Genomic DNA, 22,391 nt, shown 5'->3' with positions numbered 1-22,391 from the left:
GCCACAACCCTTGAGGTGAGCTGATCCAAAGCCAGAAGCTAGGAGCTTCCTGTGGGTCTCCCATGTGAGTATAGCAGCCCAAGGACTTGGGCCATCTTTACTACTTTTCCAGACCATACCAGAGAGCTGGATCAGAAGAGTAGCAGCCAGGACTAGAACTGGTACCCATATGGAATACCAGCAACACAGGTGGAGGCTACACAACAATGTTGGCACCTAGAGTGGGATTTTCAGTTATGGTTAGTGCTAGAGCTTTATATTTAGGACTAGGGTTAGGGTTAGAATTAGTTCTAAAGGAAGGGTAAAGTTAGTCTTTCTGTTATTGCTAGTGTTTGAACTAAGTTTATGATTAGGTTTACTGCTATCATGGGATTAGAGTAGAGTTAGGCCTAGAGGTAGGATTAGGGTAAATGTTATGGATAGGATTGGGTTTAGGGATAGATTTTTTTTTTGGTATGGGTAGGATTTGGTTACTGTTATTGTTATGATTAGGGTTAGGATTATGTTTAATGTTAGCACTGGTATTATGACTCAGGCTAGGATTATTTGGGGGGGGTTGGAGTAGGGCATTGTTGTAGTTAGTGTTAGAGTTATGCTTTGCATTAGCATTAGGAATTGGGCTAGTGTTAATTTTTAACTGCTATAACCATGATTAGTAATATGGCATGGTATAGTGTTATATTTAAGTTTGTAATAGAGTTAAGACTAGGGTTGTGGTTATTCCTAGTGTTAGAGTTTAGTATTAGGATTAGGGTTACATTTAATGGTAGATCCTAAAGTAGCTTTAGTGTGAGTGTTACTTTTAGATCTGAGGAAGTAGCAAAGTTACGGTTAGGGCCAGAAGATAGTCTAGTTAGGTTTATGGTTACATATTTATTGGGAAGGGATAGGGATATGCCTATAGCTAGGGTTGGGATTCAATTGGAGTTATTGAGGGTGAGAGCTAGGCCTGGAATGAGGTTTTGGGCTAGGTTGGACTGGCCTGTTCTCAGCCTGTGTTCAGGGTTAGAGTTAGAAGAGCATTATAGGGTTAGAGTTAGGATCTTGGGTAGGTCTATATTTAGACTTAGCTTTAGTGAAATGGCTGGGGCTAGGCTTAGGATTAGGTTTATGGCTAGGGTGATAGCAAGGTGTAGGGTTAGTGCTAGGGTTTGGTCTAGGGTTATGGTTGGGAGTAGAATTGTACCTAGAGTTATGTTTACAGTTATAGATAGGTTGAAGGTCAAGCAGTGTTTAGAGGTAGGAGAGGGCTCAGGTTAGGACTAGGTTTAAGGGTAGAGCTGGAGTTACAATTATAACTACATTTGAGTTCAGGGTTAGTGCTAGGGTTATAGTCAGGTTAGGTTAGAGTTATGGCTTAGATTATCTTAATGGCTAAGTGTAGATGTAGGGGTAGGTTTAATGCTGCTGTTTGGTTTAGTGTTGGGATTAGTAGAGGACCAGGTTTAGCGTTAAGATTAGGGCTAGTTTTAGGGTTATGGCTACAGATAGCTAGGGTTTGAATTACTGTTACGTTCAGACTCATGCTTTGCATCAGGGCAAGTGTTAGGGCTTGATCTGTTTAGGTGTAGTGCAAGAGCTACAGTTAATGTTATCAAAGGGTTTAGGCTACAATTAGCGTTAGAACTAGTGCTAGGTTTACAGTTAGGTTTCTGATTAGAGTTGCAATTACTCTTAGGTTTGGGGTTAGGTTCCAGTTAGAAGCAAACTTAGGAATAGGGTTAGAATTAGTGTTAACATTTGGGACAAGACTTATGTAAAGTTTAGAGTAAATGTTTATTAAGTTAGATATTTTGTGAGGCTCAGAGCTAATGTTAGGTTTAGGTTTATGTCTATGGCCTGGTGTTGTATTATTGTTATGCTTGGAGTTAGGCCTAGGGTTAGCAATATGGATTGAATTTTGGTGAGGTTTAAGGCTAGGGATATGTTTATGGTTAGAGTTAGAATTAGTGTTAGGACATGGGTAGAACTATAACTAGATTTATTTTTAGGGTTAGTGTGAAGGCTATGATTATTGTTGAATCTAGGTTTAAGACTAGGATTAGGGCTGCATCTAGGTTAGCTTTACCATTATGTGTAAGGTTAGGGTGATTATTAGTTTAAGAGTTGGGGCCAGGGCTGTGATAGGGTCTAATGTTAGCTGTAGAGCCAGGACTATATTTTGATTAAGGCTATATTTTGGTTTCAGTTTTGACCTATGGTTGGGATTAGGCCTAGAGTTAGGTCTAGGTTTACATTTAGGTATAGGGATAGCATTAGGGTTTTTTTTATATGTTTAAAGGAATGGATAGAGCTACTATCAGATTTAGGGTTAGGATTAGGATTAGTTCTAGAGTGAGGGTTAGAGTTATGAATAAAGACAGAGTTAGAGGTAGGGTTAGAGCTATTGTTAGGAATAATGTTATGGTTGCATCAGGGCTCATTTTAGGTATTTATCTATGTTTAGTGTTACATCTAGGACTATGGTTTGGCTAAAGGGTTTGGGATTCAGGCTAATGTTAGGATTAGAACAAGCTCTAAGCTAAGGCTTAAGTTATGGATTACTGAAAGATTATGCTTAGGACTATAATAGGGTTAGGTTTATAGTTAAACTTAGCTCTAGGTTTAGTGTTGGTACTATTGTTAAGGACTGGGCTCTAACATAGCAAGGGTTAGGCTTAGAGATTGTATGATGGCTAGGGCTAAGGTTAACTTTAGAGCTAGGTTGAGGGTCTGGTCTAAGGTTAGGTTCCAGTTAGGGCTATTGCTAGAAAAAGCCATAAGTTTAGGGCTTTTATGTGGTTTAAAGCTACAGAAAAGTTTATTATTATGGACTTAATTAGGGATATCATCATGCATAAAAATATGGTTACATTTACATTTTGGGTTAGTGATAGGACTATGACTAAATCTATGGGTAATAGTTGGACTCTGCTTAGTGTTAAAGCTCAGACTAGATCTTGGGTTATAGTGTTTATTACAGTGAGGTTTAGACCTATGTTTATATTTAGGTTTAGGTGCTAGGGATAGAGTTAATGCTAGAATTAATGTTTAAATTAGGGTTAGGGTTAGTACTAAAATTAGGAAGAGTACTAGGGTCAAAATTAGATGTAGGGTTAAGCTTAATGTTAGGGCCAGGGAAGGAGTAAGAGTAGTCTTCCTGGCTGGCGCCGTGGCTTAATAGGCTAATCCTCTGCCTGTGGTGCCAGCACCCTGGGTTCTAGTCCCAGTTGGGGTGCTGGATTCTGTTCGGGTTGCCCCTCTTCCAGGCCAGCTCTCTGCTATGGTCCAGGAGTGCAGTGGAGGATGGCCCAAGTCCTTGGGTCCTGTACCCGCATGGGAGACCAGGAGAAGCACCTGGCTCCTGGCTTTGGATCAGCACAGTGCATCGGCTGCAGCGTGCTGGCCACAGCAGCCATTGGAGGGTGAACCAACGGTAAAGGAAGACCTTTCTCTCTGTCTCTCTCTCTCACTGTCCACTCTGCCTTTCAAAAATAAAAAAATAAAAAAAAATTTAAAAAAGAGTATTCTTCCTGTCATTGCTAAGGTTCTGGCTAAAGCTATGTTTAGGTTTATTGCTAGAATAGGGATAGAGCCAGGGTTAGGTTTAAGTGCTAAGATTTGAGTAAGGGTTAGGGTTGGGTTATGGTTAGGTCTAGTTTTTGAACTAGGCATGGCATTTGGGTAGGGTTAGGATGAGGCAGAGGGATAGGTTCAAAGCTCTGTTAGGTTTAGTGTTAGGGTTATTGTTTTATGGTCAAAATTGTGTTGGGGTTAGGTTGATTATATTTGGGGCTAGACTCATGTCTAGAGCTACAGTTAGGATTAGGGCTAGGGCTATGGTTAGGTTTAGTGTTAGGGTTGGGGCAGTACTAGGCTTATGGTTAGTGTTATGACTAGGGTTAGGGTTATGTTAAAGATTAGAATCAGGATTTGTCTTAGAGTTAGTGTTAACATTAGGACCTGGGCTAGGGTTAGAGTGTTAGAGTTAAATTTGGTTAGTATTATATTGTGGCTTGGATTAGTTTGAGTGCTAGGTCAATAGCTACATTTAGGGCTATGGTTGGCTTAAATTCAGGGCTTAAATTACATAGAGGACATAGACTAGGATCAGTGGTAGAGCAAGCATTACATTTAGGGATAGGGTGTAAACTATGGATAGGTTTTGGTCTAGTTTTGGTCTTGTTTATAGTACTGTTAGTATGAGGATAGGACTAGGTTTAGTATTAGATATATATTTAGCATTAGAGCCATGACCAAGGCTAGAGTTAGAGCTTGGATTAGGGTTGTTTCTAATTATGGTTAGAACTATTGAAATCACCAAGTGTATTGTTAAGTTTAGAGTAGAGCTATGGCTATGGTTATATTTATGAGAATGGGTAGCATTAGTGGTAGAGCTAGAGTAAACATTAGAAAATTCTTGCCAGTGTTTGTTTTTGTTATTTTTTGGGTTAGGTCCTGGGCTTGGGTAAACCTAGGGTTAAAATTGAGTGTAGATTTAGGGTTATAATGTTGAGTAGGTTTGGGGCCCAGCCTAAGTTTCAGGTTAGGTTATATTTAGGGATGATAGGCTTAGGGTTACAATTAATGTTAGGGTTAGAATTAGAGATTAGATTAGTGTTAGGGAAGGGGTTAGTGTTAGGTTTATGAGTAAGGCTTTGCCTAGGTTATGGTTGGAGTTAGGTTAGGGCTAGGTTTGTGACTGGTTAGACTTAGGGTTACAACTGTGGTTAGGGCTGAGTTTAGGTTGATGGTGAGGGCTAGGGTTATTTTTCAAGCTATTATTAGGGTTATGGACAAGTTTTATGATAGGGATAGCACTAGGTTTTGTACTTGGACTATGGATAACACTGTCTTTGAGACTTGTGTTAGGGATAAGGCTAGGGTTAATATTAGAATTTGGAATGAAGATAGCCTTTAGGATTAGAGTTAGATTTAGAGTAATGGTTAGGGTTAGAAAATGAAATGCTGCAAGAGGCTTCTATTTGATATTCTATCTCTAGTTCTTCTGGTACTTCAGGCACACCTACTGTTTCAAGTACAAATAATTTCTATGTTGGAAGCATTGAAGCTGCATTGCTTTTTAAGGTCATTGTAGTTATTGCTCACAATATGCTTAACTGTCTGAGGAAAATCCATGTTGTCAGCCTGGACTTATTTGAGTCTGAATCCCCTTCCTTCTCTTAGCAGCTCTTTTGAGTGTTGCTAATGCACAGTGTGTTCTCATGCTTGAAATAAAAATGCTTGCTATGCAAATTAAGAAAAGCCAGGAATTCATTTATTAGATTATTATCTTCTCAGGAAAAGCAACATGTTAAGCCAGTCCTAGTGTGTACTACAATTGTGTTCTGTGTACCAACCTCAGGCATATCGTATCTTTCAGATATTACACATGTATAGTGTAATGCTTACTAAGTGCATACAGTGTAAAAGAAATATTATCTTAAGTTTCCAGGAAACCTAATGCTTAAGCTCATACTGAGCTGGATATAAATTCACTTCCTTGAGGGAAATTGAAACAAAATATCCCTTTTAAACAGTACTCTTCCACTACATTTTCATATTGTATACTTATAATGTATTAAGTCCTATGTATATCAAGCAATCAATTGTACACACAGAGAAAACTCAATGCAGCCAGTGTGTTCTAATTGAGAAGCCAGTTCAATTCCTTCAAATAACTTCAGGCACCAACATGATATTTGAAACATTAAGAATACATTGTTTATTATGGCCTTGGTTGTTAAAGTAGAAAATTCAATTAATCTCTCTTAGGAAAAAATTGTCAGCCTAATCTAATCTGTACCAGCTTGAAACATAATATATTTTTCATTATCTATGTAGAGTGTGTTTCTTTATTGGAAAGCACATGCTTACTAAGTGCAGAGTTTTAATACAAGCATTCCTTGGAAGAAAACCTAATTTTATAAGTTCATACTAAACTATATAGAAATTCCATTCCTATATAAAATTTATGCAAAATACTCCTTTACAGTAGTTCATTTCTGCAGCAACATCATGCTTGTATACTTTTTGCATACTAAGGCCTATGTATATGAACCAACACATGAAAATACAGGGAAAACTGTATATAGCAACATGTCTCAATGACACACTAGAACTATTTTTATTATGATGTCAAACCCAGTATCTCTTTAAAGTAATGTGTGTGTTTGTGTGTGTGTGTGTGTGTATGTATATATGTATATATGTATACATATATACATATATATACATATATATGTATACATATATATATACACATATATACACACACACACACACACACAATTGATGCTTGAAGCATCAGGAATATATTTTCAATTGGGCCTCTGTAGCTAAATCAGAGAGTTCAAGTAATATTTCCCAGGAAAGCAAGGTTTTAAGTTTGTCCTACTGTGTACTCCATATCTTTTTTCTGCCAATTACATCAATAACATACCTTTCAGGTATTCTACATGTACAGGGTGTTTTTGTATTTGAAAGCACAATGCTTACTATGTGCATATTGTGTTAACACAACCATGTGCTTGGTGCCTACAAGAAACATGCCCCACAAACAAAGATACACACACAAACTGAAAGTGAAAGGAAGGAAAGAGATATCACATGTTAATGGAAAGTAGAAACAAACAGATGTAGGTATCTTAATATCAATTAAAATAGACAACATAAAAATTGGTAAAAGAGACAAACAAAGGCAATATGTAATGATTAAGAAATCAAATCAACAGGAAGATGTGAGTATAATAAATGTAAATCTACCCAATTACAGGGTATCTGGCTATTTACCACAAATGTTAATTGATCTAAAGGGAGACATGGACTCCAATACAGTAATAATGAAGAAATTCAACACCCCACCTCCTTCAATGTACAGATCAACTAGACAGAAAATCAACAAAAACAACAGAGCTAATCTACACTGTAGACCAAAAGACCTAACTGGTATCTATAGAAAATTTCATTAGATAGTACAGAATATACATTCTGTTCATCAGTGCATGCAACTTTCTCCAGGATAGATCATATGCTAGGCCATAAAGTAAATCTCAGCAAATTCAAAATGATCAAACAAATCATGAAACTTTTCTGACCACAACTGAATGAAACTGGAAATTAAAATCTCAAGAATATCAAGAACATACATAAACACATGAAGACTGAACAACATGCTCTGGAAAGAACAGTGGGTCATAGAAGAAATCAAAAAAGAAACAGCAGGTCATCACCATGGCATAGTGTGCAGTGTCAGCATCCTATGTGGGTGCTGGTTCAAGTCCTGGCTTTTCCACTTCTGATCCAGCTCTCTACAATAGCCAAGGAGATCAATGAGGATGGTTGAAGTGCTTGGGACCCTGCACCCATGTGGAAGACCCGGAAGAAGCTCCTGGATGGATACTGGCTTTACACCAGTCCAACTCTGGCCATCGTGGCCATTTGGGGGGAGTGAACCATTGAATGAAAGCCTTCTCTCTCTCTCTCTCTCTCTCTCTCCCTCCCTCCCTCCCTCCCTCCCTCTGCTGCTCTGTAACTCTTCCTTTCAAAAAAGTGAATAAATAAATCTTGTAAAAATATATAAAATAAAAAATAAATAAAAGAGAAACAAAAATGCTATAAACAAATGAGGATAGCAATACAGCATATCAACAATACTGGACACAGTAAAAGCAGTGTTAAGAGGAAACATTACAGCAATTGGTGCCTACCTCCAAATTGGGAAGGCACTAATTAAATAAGCTATCAATGCATCTAAGGATGTAAAAAAACAACAAACCAAACCCAAAATTAATAGGAGGAAAAAATAAAAATTAGAGAAGTAAGCAAAATTCAAACCAAAAAGCAATATAAAAACAATGAAATGAAGAGTTATTTACTTGAAAAGAAAAGTTGATGCATCATTGGGCAAACTAACCAAAACAGGGGGGAGGGATAGACCCAAATCAGTAGACTAAGAGATGAAAAAGGAAATGTAACCAGAGATATCACAGAAATAAAAATGATAATCAGGAATCACTTATAAAGAACTATATGCCAACAAATTGGAAAATCTAGGATAAACAGATAGATTTCTGGACACAAACAATCTAATAAACTGAGTCATGAAGAATTAGGAAACCTAAACAAGCCAATATCCAGACAGAGATTGAATTAGTCATAAAGGCTCTCACAACAAAGAAAAGTCCAGGAATGGCTTCCATACTGAATTCTACCACACATTTAATGAACTAATTACAATATTTTCTCAAGTTATTCAAAACAATTGAAAGGGAGAGAATTATCTCAAACTATTTCTATGAAGCCAACATCACCCTAATTCCTAAACCAGGAAAAGATACAACAGAGAAAGAGAACTATAGTCTGGTATCACTGATGAACATAGAAGCAAAAATACCAGCTAAGTGAATCCAACAGCACATCAGAAATAGCATTCACCTTAAGAAAGTGGGAGTAATGTCTGTATGCAGTAATGGTTCAAAATTTGAAAATCAAAAATGTGATAAATCAGATTAACAAACAATAAAAATCATATGATTATTTCAATAGATGCAAGACAGCATTTGATAAAACAAAACATCCTTTCATGATGAAAACCTTAAGCAAACTGGCTATAGAATCAACATTTCTCATCAATCTCAGCAATTTATTTCAAACCCACAGATAGCATCTTATTGAACGCAGAAAGTAGTTGGAGGCATTCCAACAAAGATCCAGAACCAGAAAAGGATGGCCACTCTCACCACTGCTATTCATTTTAGTCAAGAAGTTTAGCCAGAGTCATTAGGCCAGAAAAAGAAATCAAATGTTACAAATTGGGATGGAGGAAATCAAACTATCCCTATTTGCAGATGACATGATGCTACCTAAGGGAAACCAAAAGACTCCACTATGAGACTATTGGACTTCATAAAGGAGTTTGGTAAACTGACAGGATATAACACTGACACACAAAAAGCAATAGCCTATGTTTACATGGACAATGTTTTGGCTGAAAATGAACTTCTAAGATCCATTCCACTCACAATAACTGCAAAACATTAAATACCTCAAAATAAATTAAACCAAGGAATTCAAAGATTTATATGATTAAAATTATAAAGCACTAAAGAAAGATACAGCAGTCAAAACAAATAGAAAAAAATCATCCATGTTCATGAATTGGCAGAATTAATATCATATCTTCAAAATGTTCATACTACCAAAATCAAAATGCAGATTCAATGTTATCCTAATTAAAATACCAATGACACTATTCTAAGACAAAAAAGCTGAAATTTATATGGAAACACTAGACACAAAATAACAAAAACAAAACTGGAGGTATCACAATACCAGATTTCAAGACATACTACAAGACACTTATAATCTAGACAGCCCAGTACTTGCAAGAAATAGACATGTAGAACAACAGGACAGAATAGAAACTCAATTAAAAGATCTACAGCCAACTAACCTTTGACAAAGGAATTAAAATCAGTCCCTGGAGAAAGGAAAATATCTTCAATAAGTGGTGCCTGGAAAACTCTATCTCCACATGTAGAAGTACGAAACAAGACTACTACATTATACCTTAGATCAGAATGAACCCAACATGGATCAAAGACCTAAATCTATGAACCAAAACCATGAAATTATGGGAGAGCATTGGGAACTGCTGCAAGATATTAGCATAAGCAAAGGCTTCTTGGAAAAGACCCAAGAAGCACAGACAATCAAAACCAATATTGACAAATGAGATTACATCAAGTTGTGAGGCTTCTGAACTGCAGAAGAAACATTTAGTAATGTGAATATGCAGCTGACAGAATGGAAGAAAATAATTGCAAACTATCAAACTAATAAAAGATTATTATCCAGAATCTATAAAGAAGTCAAGAAACTCAACAGCAACAAAACAAACTATATAGTAAAGAAATGGGCAGGGGCAAGCACTGTGGCATGACAGGTGGGGCCACTGCCTACAGTGCCAGCACCCCATGTTGGTGCGGTTTGGGTCCTGGCTGCTCCACTTTCAGTCCAGCTCTCTGCTGTGGCCTGGGATGGCAGTGGAGAATGGTCCAAGTCCTTGGGCCCCTGAACCCACATGAGGTCCCTGGAGGAAGCTCCTGGATTTAGATCGATGCAGCTCCAGTTGTTGTGGCTGATTGGGGAATGAACCAGTGGATGGAGGACCTCTCTCTCTCTCTCAGCCTCTCCTTTTTTCTCTGTGTAACTATGACTTTCAAATAAAAATAATTAAATATTTAAAAAAAACAGAATGGGCAAAAGACTTGAACAGGCATTTTTCAAGAGATGAAATTCAAATGGCCGACAGATACATTTTTAAAAAATGCCCAGGATTACTAGCCAACAAGGAAATGCAAATCAAAGCCACCAAGAGGTTCCACCTCACCACAGTAAGAATGACTCTCAGATATCTATTAACAAACCATAAATGCTGTAGAGAATGTGGGGAGAAGGTACAATAATCCCCTATTGGTGGGAATGTAAACTACTGCAGCCATTGTAAAACACAGTATGGAGATACCTCAGAAATCTGAAAGTAGATCTACCATATGACCTGGCAATTCCACACTTGGGAATTATCCAAACAAAATGAAATCAGGATATGAAAAAATTATCTGTACCTGCATGTTCATTGTAGCACAATTCACAATAGCTAAGATATGGAATCAACTCATATTCATCAGTTGATGAATGGATAAAGAAATTATGAAATTTATATTATATATATCATATATACCATATAAATATATATATATAAATCATATATATACATATATATCATATATATACATATGAGAGACTATGGAATACTAATCAGCCATAAAAACAATGAAATCCTGCTACCAAAAAAAAAAAATGGATGCAACTGGAAACCATCATACTTAGTGAAATAAGCCAGTCTCCAAAAGACAGGTATCATATGTTTTGCCTGATCTGTAGTAACTAACAGACTATCTAAAATGTAATGTATTGCAGAGAAATGCACATTTTGAGATTTAAGGACTATTTGTATCCTTTGTCTCTACTGTTGAGGAACAGTGCTTTTTTCATCATACTTTGTTGAATTCTTTACTTACTGTAGGGTTAATCTTATGAGAATAAAGTAAATTGAAAATAGATCTTTGTAAATATTAAGAGTGGGAATAGGAGAGGGATGAAGAACAAGGGTGACAGCAAGGCAAGAAGAGACATAGGGTGACAAGTAGCATGTTTCTATATCTGTATATATGAAAAACATGAAATTTGTATATCCTGAATATATATATGTATGTGTATATATACATATATACACATTTGTGGGGAGCAACTCGGACTAGACTGTTACTGAAATTAAGACTTATTCTATGCATCTGCTCTCCCACAATATGGCGCTGGGAGAGAAGCAAACAGCTTCTACACAGCTGCCTTTCACCAACTTGACAAGCTGCAGGAGCTGCTCCTGATTGGAGGAGAGCAGCGTACTCGGCGTGTGGGTAGCAGAGTTGGGATTGGTGGAAGAGGACTATAAAGGAGGAGAGAGACAACATGCACCAGGAACATCTATCTGAAGGAACACCTGAGCAGCCCCCGAAAGAGCCGGCCGGCGGTGTGCCGCTCCCCCGCGGAAGTGGGGAAAGTGGCAGGGGGAACCGCCCTTCCACAGAGGTGGAAGGGACGGTAGCCAACCCGGGAAGAACCAGCAGCAAACCTGGGGAGGGCCGAGCAGACAAAAGAACAACGCAGGGTTTAGTGTCGTTCCTCCGTGAAGAGGGGGAGCGACAACATACATATATACACACTATATATATATATGTGTATATATATATATATATATATAGAAACAGAATATTCAAATATTCTGGTTTAGACATGAAGTCTTGTCCTGTTGATACCTTCTAGCACCACTGTTCTTTGAAGTATAATTCTTCCATGTTTGAAGAATTAAAAATGGATTGCTGATTACAACATATAGTATTAAAGGAATGTAGTTAACATTACTAGCAAGATCAGCATTGTAATTCTGTACTAATGTGTATCTCAAATCCATTCCTTGACCCAGATTCAAATGTAAGAGTTCCTTCAGGTAGTGCACAAATATATGATATTCTCATTCTTGAAAAACAGTGATTATTAAGCAAACTAGAGCCGAGTCAGGAATTCAATTATGATTTCCTGGAAGTATAAAGCAAGCATATAATAAAATCTGTACAAATCCCTTTTCTTCAGATAAATTCAAGGAATTATAGCCTGTTCCAGTAACATTCATTTTGCTTATTCTCATATTAGTGGGTGTATTTGCTTATGAAGGTATCTGTAAGTAAAGCACACAAGGAACAGAGAAAACACAATGCAGCAACGATACTCTATTTGAGAAATCAACTCTATTTCTTTTATAACTGCAGGCACAATAACTCTTATGTACAATTCATCTACTTTCTGTTTCAATCATTAAAATATTTTGAATATGAAGGCCTGTGCAGATAACAGAGATTAAAGTTATCTTATCCAGGAAAGGCAACTTTCTTGGGTGTGTATTGCAACTGCCTTCCAGTGCCAAGTTCATATAACGTGTCTTTAATGTATTACATACAGTGTATTTTCATATGGAAAGCCCAATGCTAAGTACATGCAGTGTTAAGCATTCCCTTACTTCAGCGTGAAATACTAATGGTGTCAGCTTGTATTACACTGGGGAGAATCTTCATTCCTTTAGATATCTTCAAGCAAAACACTGTTTTCCAGTAATACTCATTTCCTCTTAATTCTTTGTGTTCTTGTCACATATTAAAGTTTATATTAATTTATAAGCCAATTAATGAATATTCAAAAATAATGAATATACCTACTGTATTCAAATTGAGAAACTAATCCTGTTGCTATTATAACTTAAGGCACAACAGAACTTTCAAGTATGATTTATTTAACCAATGTTTGAATAATGGAAAACGTATTATTTATTAACTACTATGTAGTGAAAGAAGAGAATTCAGTTAATCTTTTTCAAGAAAAACGATTTTGTAAGTGTGTCCTGATGTGCACTGCAAATCCATTATGCCAATTTCATCCACACCACATCTTTCAAGTATTCCACATGTGTGTGTGTCTTCATATTTGAAGTGTTCATATGGTTAAGGAAAGAATTCCCTTAAATTGGCATTGAAACCAAACCTTGTAAGCTTATATTAAACAAGGTGTAAACAGGGTATACACTCCACTTCTTGAGAGTAGTTCAGGCAAAACACTCCTTTGAATCAACACTCACATGAACCGCATTCTGACATTTGTACAATTATTGCTTATGAATATAGAGAGAAAGGAGAGAAGGAGGGAGGGAGGGAGGGAGGGAGAGAGAGAGATCAAAGAACCCACAAAGAAATCTCAGTGTTGCTAGTGGGTTCCAATTGAGACATAAATTCTGGTAACTTCAGGTACCACAACTCTTTCAAGTATGATTCAACTACTCTGCATTTGAAACATTGAAAATGTTTTATTATTGATGCCTATGTACTTAAAGTAGGGAATTTAATATTTTTAGGAAAACAAAAATTGTAAGCCTGGCATAATGTATATTTAGCTGCATTCTTTGTAGTACCTTTAAAAACTTAGCATATCTTTCTGGTATAACACATGTACATTACATTTCTTTACTGGACAGCACAGTGCTTACTAAGGACATTTATTGTTGAGCTTTCTCATGAGTTCGCAAGGGAAATTAATGAACCCTCCTACTACACTGGCATAAATTCCATTCCTTGACAAAAATTGAGGGAAAACACTCCTTTCCATTAGCATCCAATTCTCCTCTATGGTTAAGTGTATAAACTTACTGCATTTGAGGGTCTGTGTAACTAAAGCAAATACAGACGGAAATCAATGGAGCAATAAAAGTCTATGTGAGTAGTTAATTCTATTCCTTGAAATAAATTCAGGCACAATAGCTATATCTATTATATATATATATATATTATATATATATTACAATTTATGTTTATGCTATTTGAAGCACTGGAATCACATTGCTTACTCAGTGCATCTAGTGTTAAGACAAAATGAAAACTAATATTGTAATCCTGTAATAAACTAGATATAAACTCCAGATCTAGAGATATCTTCAACAAAATCAGCATTTTTAGAAACATTCATATACTTATTGTTGATATATGTATTGTAAATGCAGCCTATATACCTAAAGCAACCATGAACATATACAGTAATCTCAGTATAGCAACAATGTTCTTATTGAGTAATAATATTCTTTGAAGTGACATCAGGCACAATAGGTCTTGTAATGTGGCTCATGTACATGATATTTGAAACATTAAACATCTACATACTAAGCACAGTGTTGCCTGTGAAGGCCTCAGTACCTAAAGCAATCAATCAGCAGAAAATTCATTGTGGCATTGCTGATCTAAATGAGAAACTAACTCTACTTTTTGAAAGTACTTAAGGCACAACAGTTATGGTGTTTGAAGCAGTGGAATCCCTAACCATAAATAATTGTAACGCAAGTTTCACTGGTATTGTTAAGAATAGTTCTATCCTAGACATTACCCTAGCCTTGACATGAATCATGTCCCTAACTCTAACACTAGCAACAACACTAAGCCAAAGCCTATCCCTAGCCCCAAACCTAGTCTTAACCCAAATACTTACTCTAATCTTTTTTTAAATTTATTTGACAGTTAGAGAGAGAAAGGTCTTCCTTCCATTGGTTCACGCCCCAAATGGCTGCTACGCCCGGAGCTATGCCAATTCGAAGCCAGGAGCCAGGTGCTTCTTCCTGGTCTCCCATGTGGGTACAGGCACCCAAGCACTTGGGCCATCCTCCACTGCCTTTCCAGGCCACTGCAGAGAGCTAGACTGGAAGAGGAGCAACCGGGACTAGAACCTGGTGCCCATATGGGATGCCAGTGCTGCAGGCGGAGGATTAGCCAAGTGAGCCATAGCGCCGGCACCACTCTAATTTTTCTTTATCTATTTATTTGAAAGACAGAGTTACAGGGAAGCAGGGGCAGGGAGAGAGAGAGAGAGAGAGAGAGAGAGAGAGAGAGAGAGAGAGAAATATTCCGTATGCTGGCTCACTCCCTGAATGGCTGCAATGGTCAGAGCTGGGCCGATCTGAATCCAGGAGGCATGAGCCTCTTCATTTCCGGGTCTTCCACATGAGTGCAGGGGCCAAAGGACCTGGACCATTTTTTACTGCTTTCCTAGACCACAACAGAGAGCTGGATCAGAAAGTGGACCAGCTGGGACGCAAAACAGTGCCTATATGAGATGTCAGCACTGCAGGCAACAGCTTTTACCTGCTACACGACAGTGTTGTCACCTAACTCTAATCTTAACTCCAATCCTATCTCCAAACCTAATACTAACTCTAACACCACCATAGCAATAGATATAATCTTAGTTGTAGGCCAAATCCTAGCAATAACAGGTTATAATATATAACAGAACTCTATCCAACCCACTATCCATAAAACTAATCCTACTCCCTAACCTAACCCTAGCACTAGTCATTAATCTAACACTAGCCCTACCTTAACCTAACTGCAATTGTAATCCTATTACTTACCACAGTGTTAACCTATTCCTAACTCTAAAACTAAATGTATTTCAAATTGTATTTCCATTGCAACCCCAACTCTAGCTGTAATCAGATCTCTAGCTCTAACCCTAAATGTATACTTAACCTTTACCCAAACCCTAACCACAGCCTTTTTTTAAAGAAAAGATTCTTATTTACTTATTTGAAAGTCAGAGATACACAGAGAGAGAAGGAGGTGCAGAGAGAAAGAGAGAGATCTTCCATCCACTGGTTCACTCCCAAATTGGCTGCAATGGCCAGAGATGTGGCAATCTGAAGCCAGGAGCCAGGAGCTTCTTTCAGGTATCTCTCCTACATGGGTGCAGGGGCCTAAGTACTTGGGCCATCTTCTACTGCTTTCCCAGGCCAGAGCAGAGAGCTGGATCATAAATGGAGCAGCCAGGACTAGAACCAGTGCCCATATGGGATGCCAGCACTGCAGGTGATGGCTTTACCTGCTATGCCACAGTGCCAGCCCCCTATCCACAGCCTTAGCACTGACCCAAAACATAATCTGAATTGCATTTCAAATAATGACCCTAACTGTAATTCTAACCATAATCATAACATTGTCTCTAGCCCGGAACCTCACCAAAGTCAGAGCATAGTGCTAATTTCTAGCCCCAACCCTAACTCTAATCACTAGTTTTGAATTTACAATAGCTTGAACAGTAACCCTAACCCTAAGTGTAGCCTTAGCCCTAATTATAATCATGGATTCAATTTCAATGCTACACCTGTTGCAAAGCATAAACCTAACCTTATCAGTGGCTTTAACCCAACTCCTAAACCTACTCATAGGGTTATAGTAGGCATAATCCTAACCTTAGCCATAATGCCAACACTAAACAAAATCCTAAACCCAATAGTAGTATTTATCTTCCCTCTACCCATAATGCTAATAAAACTAACCCTAGCCCTCTGACCCTAGCTTGATGCCTACAACTATCACCAGTCCTAACCATAGTTGTAAATCTAATCCTAGGAGTAATGCTAACCCTATCTTGATCCCTAAGCTTTACCCCAGTCCTAGCCCTATACACAACTCTAAAGTCTACCCTATTTCCAGAAATAATCCTCATCCTAAAGCCTAGACCTAACCTTAGACCTAGCTTTCACAATGACTCTAAACCTAGTACTAGGTCTAGCCATAGCCATAGCATTAAGCCCAAATCTAAATTTATACCTAATGTGATACTAACACTAACCCTAACACTAAAGACAGTCATATCCCTAGCCTCCAACAAAACCTACTTCTAGCCATAACCCTCATATTCAACCTAAACCGAGCTCTAACCCTAACCCCAGTACTATGCATAAATCTAGTCCTACTTATAACCCTAACCCTAAATATAAGCAAATCCTAGCATTAGTGTTAGGTTTAACCCTAACCCAAACCATAGCACCTACCCTAGATCTATCTAGAAACCAAAATCTCATTCAAACCTGGCCCAGGCTACCACAGTAATAAATCTAACCCATAATGCTAAAACTAAACTAAAAACCTAGCAATAATACTCATCCTAAACTTAATCCAAATGTTAATAACTTTAACATCTATCTTTTTTTTTTTTTGAACAGGCAGAGTGGACAGTAAGAGAGAGAGACAGAGAGAAAGGTCTTCCTTTTACTGTTGGTTCACCCTCCAATGGCCACCGCGGCCGGCGTGCTGCAGCCAGCACACCATGCTGATCCAATGGCAGGAGTCAGGTACTTATCCAGGTCTCCCATGCGGGTGCAGGGCCCAAGAACTTGGGCCATCCTCCACTGCACTCCCTGGCCACAGCAGAGGGCTGGCCTGGAAGAGGGGCAACCGGGACAGAATCTGACACCCCGACCGGGACTAGAACCCAGTGTGCCGGTGCCGCAAGGTGGAGGATTAGCCTAGTGAGCCACGGTGCCAGCCTAACATCTATCTTAACCACAGACCAAAACATAATTTTAACCCTGATCCTGCTCTGTCCCTATCCCTAACCATAACCATATTCATAACTCTTATTCTTTTTTTTATTTGACAGGCAAAGTTAGACAGTGAGAGAGAGATAGAAAGGTCTTCCTTCCAGTGGTTCAGCCCCAAATGGCCGCTACAGCAGGAGCTATGCTGATCCAAAGCCAGGAGCCAGGTGCTTCCTCCTGGTCTCCCACGTGGGTGCAGGCACCCAAGCACTTGGGCCATCCTCCACTACCTTCCTGGGCCACAGCAGAGAGCTGGACTGGAAGAGGAGCAACAAGGACTAGAATCTGGCACCCATATGGGCTGCCAACACCGTAGGCAGAGGATTAGCCAAATGAGCCACAATGCCAGCCCCTATAACTCTTATTCTAAAACAAATCCTTATCCTCTTCCTAGCTTTCATCCTTGCACTAATCCTAATCTTTACATTAATTCCAGAGTGAACTCTTAACACTAACCTTGACCCTCATACTGAATAGCAATGGTGAGAGTGAACATCCTTGTCTGGTTCCAGATCTTAGTGGGAATGCTTTGAACTTTTACCCATTCAATATGTACACCACAGAGTATTACAGAGCAGTAAAAAAATGAAATCCTGTCATTTGCAACAATGGATGAAATTGGAAAACATTATACTTAATGAAATAAGCCACTCTCAAAAGGACAAATAGCGTATGTTTTCCCTGATTTGTGGTAACAAGTAGAGCACCTAAAAGTTAATCTTTAGAAGCGAAATTTACACTTTAAGATGTGATCACTTTGAGGAGCCCTTGTCTCAACTGTTGAGGAAGATTTTTTTCTTCATACTATTTATTGAACTCCTTTCTTAGTATAGAGTTAATCTTATGTGATTAAGTTAATTGAAAATGAATGTTATTTAAACAATAAGAATGGGAATAGGAGAGGGAGGAGGAAAAAGAAAGGTAAAAAAATGGGTGGGAGGGCGGCTGGGTGATAAGAATCACTATGTTCCTAAAGTTGGATTTATGAAATGAAGTTTTTATTCCTTAAATAAAAGGTTTCTGGGTAAAACAATAAAATAGTCACTTTGTTGAAGGGATCTTTGACTAAAGATAAAATTTTCAATTCAATCATTTGAAAAATCAATGTTTTAAAATTGAAAATGTGTCCATGAACCTTAAAATATAAAGAAGAAAACAAATTAAACACAATGTAAATAGGAGAAAGGAAATTATATGAATCACTTGTGAAAGTAATGAAATAGAAAACAGAAAATGATATAGAAATCTAAAGATATGGAAATCTGCCCGTAAGAACATCAACAAATTGGATCACTGAACAGTGACACGGTATGTGAAGAAAGGACATGGTTGACATAATTCAAATGTGTCAGGAAGTAAAACAAATATCACCCCTAAACATAGGGAGAGGGATAATATAAGGTAATATGATGAACACTTTTCTGCAAAAGTGACAACTTACATGAAATAGACAAACTTAAGACATAAATTAATATCTGAGACCATGTTTCCCAGGAAGGAGCTGTTCTCATGGTTAGCTGATTCATTGAGTTGGCAATGGACTGGTCTGTGAGTGCAGCTTTGTTGGCAAACTCAACAATTCAGAGTCCAAAGCACCCACTTCCTTCTATTTAGGGCTTTCAAATTTCAGTCCCCCATTCCTCTGCTAAAGTCCTCCAAAGCCAGGTGACAGAAAATCTGGAACACCTAGCCTCTATATTCTAGACTTACATGTGACTTACTATAAAGAGCCATTCCTAGACCTCCATAGTGTATTTATCCTGGTGTTTTCATTGCTTCTCATTAAAACCTCAATAAAAACTCTTTTTTTAGCAAAGTATTTTTTTTATTCAATCACAAACCTTTATGGGATACAGTGCAATATTTCTATGCATAAACACAATGTGAATTGATCAAAGCAAGCAGTCAGCCTCTCTACCTCCCCACAACTTTACTTACAGTAGTAGCTCCTCTCCTTCAGTTCCTTATAAAATATACACAAAAACTGATGCATGAACACATTGAAAATCTAAGTAGACCAATAAACAAGGTTGAGATGGAGTCACCAGTAAAATCTTCCCACAAAAATAATCTCAGTGATTGATGGCTTCACTAATGAGTTATATCAAATTTTTTCAAAGGTTTATTTATTTATTTGAAAGGTAGAGGCAGAGAGACAGAGAGAGGTCATCCATGTGCTGGTTCACTCCCCAGATGGCCACAATGCCCAGAGCTGCACCAATTGGCAGCCAGAAGGCAAGAGCTTCCTCTAGCTCTCCCACATGGGTGCAGGGGCCCAACAATTTGAACCATCTTCCATTGCTTTCCCAGGCTATAGCAGAGAGTTGGATCCAAAGTGAAGTAGCTGGGACTTAAACCAGTGTCTGTATGGGATGCTGGCACTGCAAGCAGCAGCTTTACCCACTATGCCACAGTGCCAGCCCCTCTATCAATCTTTTAAGGATGAACTATCATCAATTCTTCTTAAAATACTCACCTAAATTTATAGAGAGCAAACCATTCCAAATTTAGTCTATGAGACTGGATTTACATTAAGACAAAACCAAATAAGGATACAACAGTAAAAAGAACTACAAATGATTATTCCTGATGAATGTTGATGCAAAAATACTTGACACAATACAAGCAAACTGAATTCAACAGCATATTAAAATATCATTCACTCAGACCAAATGGAATTTCATGGCTGTTCTGGCATACAAAGATAAATAAATGTGATGCATAACATCAGTAAAATAAAGATTACATCCATATGATTTTCTCAATAGATACAGAGAAAACATTTGATGAAATGTAATTTTCTGATAGAAAAAAGCATAAATATTGGGTACAGAAGGCACATACCTCAAAACAATAGAGGGAGTATATGACAAGCCCACAGCCAGCATTATGGAATAAAAAAGCTGAAAGTATTTTGACTGAGATCTGGCACCAGACAAGGTTTTCCACTGTTACCACTTTTGTTCAATAGTTCTGAAAGTTTTATTTAGAGTGCTAAGGCAAGAAAAAGAAATTAAAGTCATGCAAATGGAAAGTCAGAAATACAAGTATCATGGCATGTGAATATTATATTAGGAAACAAAAAGATCCCCATAAGAGACTATCAGAATTATAAGAGAATTCAGCAGCTTCAGGATGCAAAATCAACACAAAAAATAATATTCATACATGCCAACAACTACCTGAAAAAGGACTTACAAAAACCACCTCACTGGCCGGCACCACGGCTCACTAGGCTAATCCTCCACCTTGTGGCGCCGGCACACAAGGTTCTAGTCCTGGCCGGGGCACCGGATTCTGTCCCAGTTGCCCCTCTTCCAGGCCAGCTCTCTGCTGTGGCCGGCGAAGGCAGTGGAGGATGGCCCAAGTGCTTGGGCCCTGCACCCAATGGGAGACCCGGAGAAGCACCTGGCTCTGGGCTTCAGATCAGCGTGATGGGCAAGCCACGGTGGCCATTGGAGGGTGAACCAACGGCAAAAAGAAAGACCTTTCAATCTGTCTCTCTCTCTCACTATCCACTCTGCCTGTCAAAAAATAAAAATAAAAAATAAAAAAAACCTTACTCACAAAAACTACCAAAATAGTGATAAATTTAATAAGGAATGTGAAAGATCTCTACAATGAAGATTCTAAAACATTAGTGAAAGAAACAGAAGATATAAAAAAAGAAACAAAAAAAATCCATATTTCAACTACTGGAGGAATTAATACCCCCAAATGTATATACCTGTGGGTATATCATTTGCCTGATAACTACCTTCAACTTCGTTCAGCTGTGTGGAATTACTTCCCTTTTGAATCAAAAAAAGAGAGAGAAAGAGAGCTACCACGCCTAACCTGGGAGTGTCACCTTTGGCACACCAAACAGAGCTCTCAGGCCACACCCATCTCAAGCCTCTAAGGCTCCATCAAAAACAGACAGTCCACTTAATCTAGAGTCATAGTATAACAAGAAAAAGAACCACAGTGAAGAAACCAAATATCTCCAATATGCCAAATAACAAACGCAAAAACCGAGGTAATAAAAACAAGCAAGTGACTATGATGCCCCCAAATGTAAAAGACACCCCAATTCAAGATTATGAAGATGATGAGATAGAAGAAATGCAAGAAGTGAATCTCAAAAAATTGATAAGAACATTAAGAAGTTCTCAAAAACAAATTCTTGAACTACAGAAATCCTTAATGGACAAGATAGAACATCTCTCTTGTGAAAATGAAATATTAAGGAGGAATCAAAATGAAATGAAACAACTAGTACAACAGGAAACTGTGATAGTGATGAGAAATCATAAGGAACGAGAAATCAAAAATTTTCTGGAAGTAAATGAGGATAACAGCAAACCATACCAAAACTTATGAGATACAGCAAAAGCAGTGTTAAGAGGAAAGTTTATAGCAATAGGTGCCTACATCAATAAATTGGAAAGGCACCAAATAGATGAGCTTTCAATTCACCTCAAGGATTTAGAAAACCTACAGCAAACCAGACCCAAATCTAGCAGGAGAAGAGAAATAATTAAAATCAGAGAAGAAATCAACAGGATTGAATCAAAAAAAAAAAAATACAAAAAATCAGCCAAACGAGGAGCTGGTTTTTTGAAAAAATAAGCAAAATTGACACCCCATTGGCTCAACTAACTAAAAAAAGAAGAGAAAAGACGCAAATCAATAAAATCAGAGATGAAAAAGGAAACATACAACAGACACCACAGAAATAAAAAGAATCATCAGAAATTACTACAAGGACTTGTATGCCAGCAAACAGGGAAACCTATCAGAAATGGATAGATTACTCGACACATGCAACCTACCTAAATTGAACCAGGAAGACATGGAAAACCTAAACAGACCCATAACTGAAACAGAAATTGAAACAGTA

This window comes from Oryctolagus cuniculus, chromosome 19 (assembly GCF_051225735.1).
Source record: "Oryctolagus cuniculus isolate XC-2025 breed Fujian yellow rabbit chromosome 19, ASM5122573v1, whole genome shotgun sequence".
Taxonomy (NCBI): Eukaryota; Metazoa; Chordata; class Mammalia; order Lagomorpha; family Leporidae; genus Oryctolagus; species Oryctolagus cuniculus.
The sequence above is the reverse complement of the archived record's forward strand: the minus strand, read 5'-3'. Positions refer to the sequence as shown.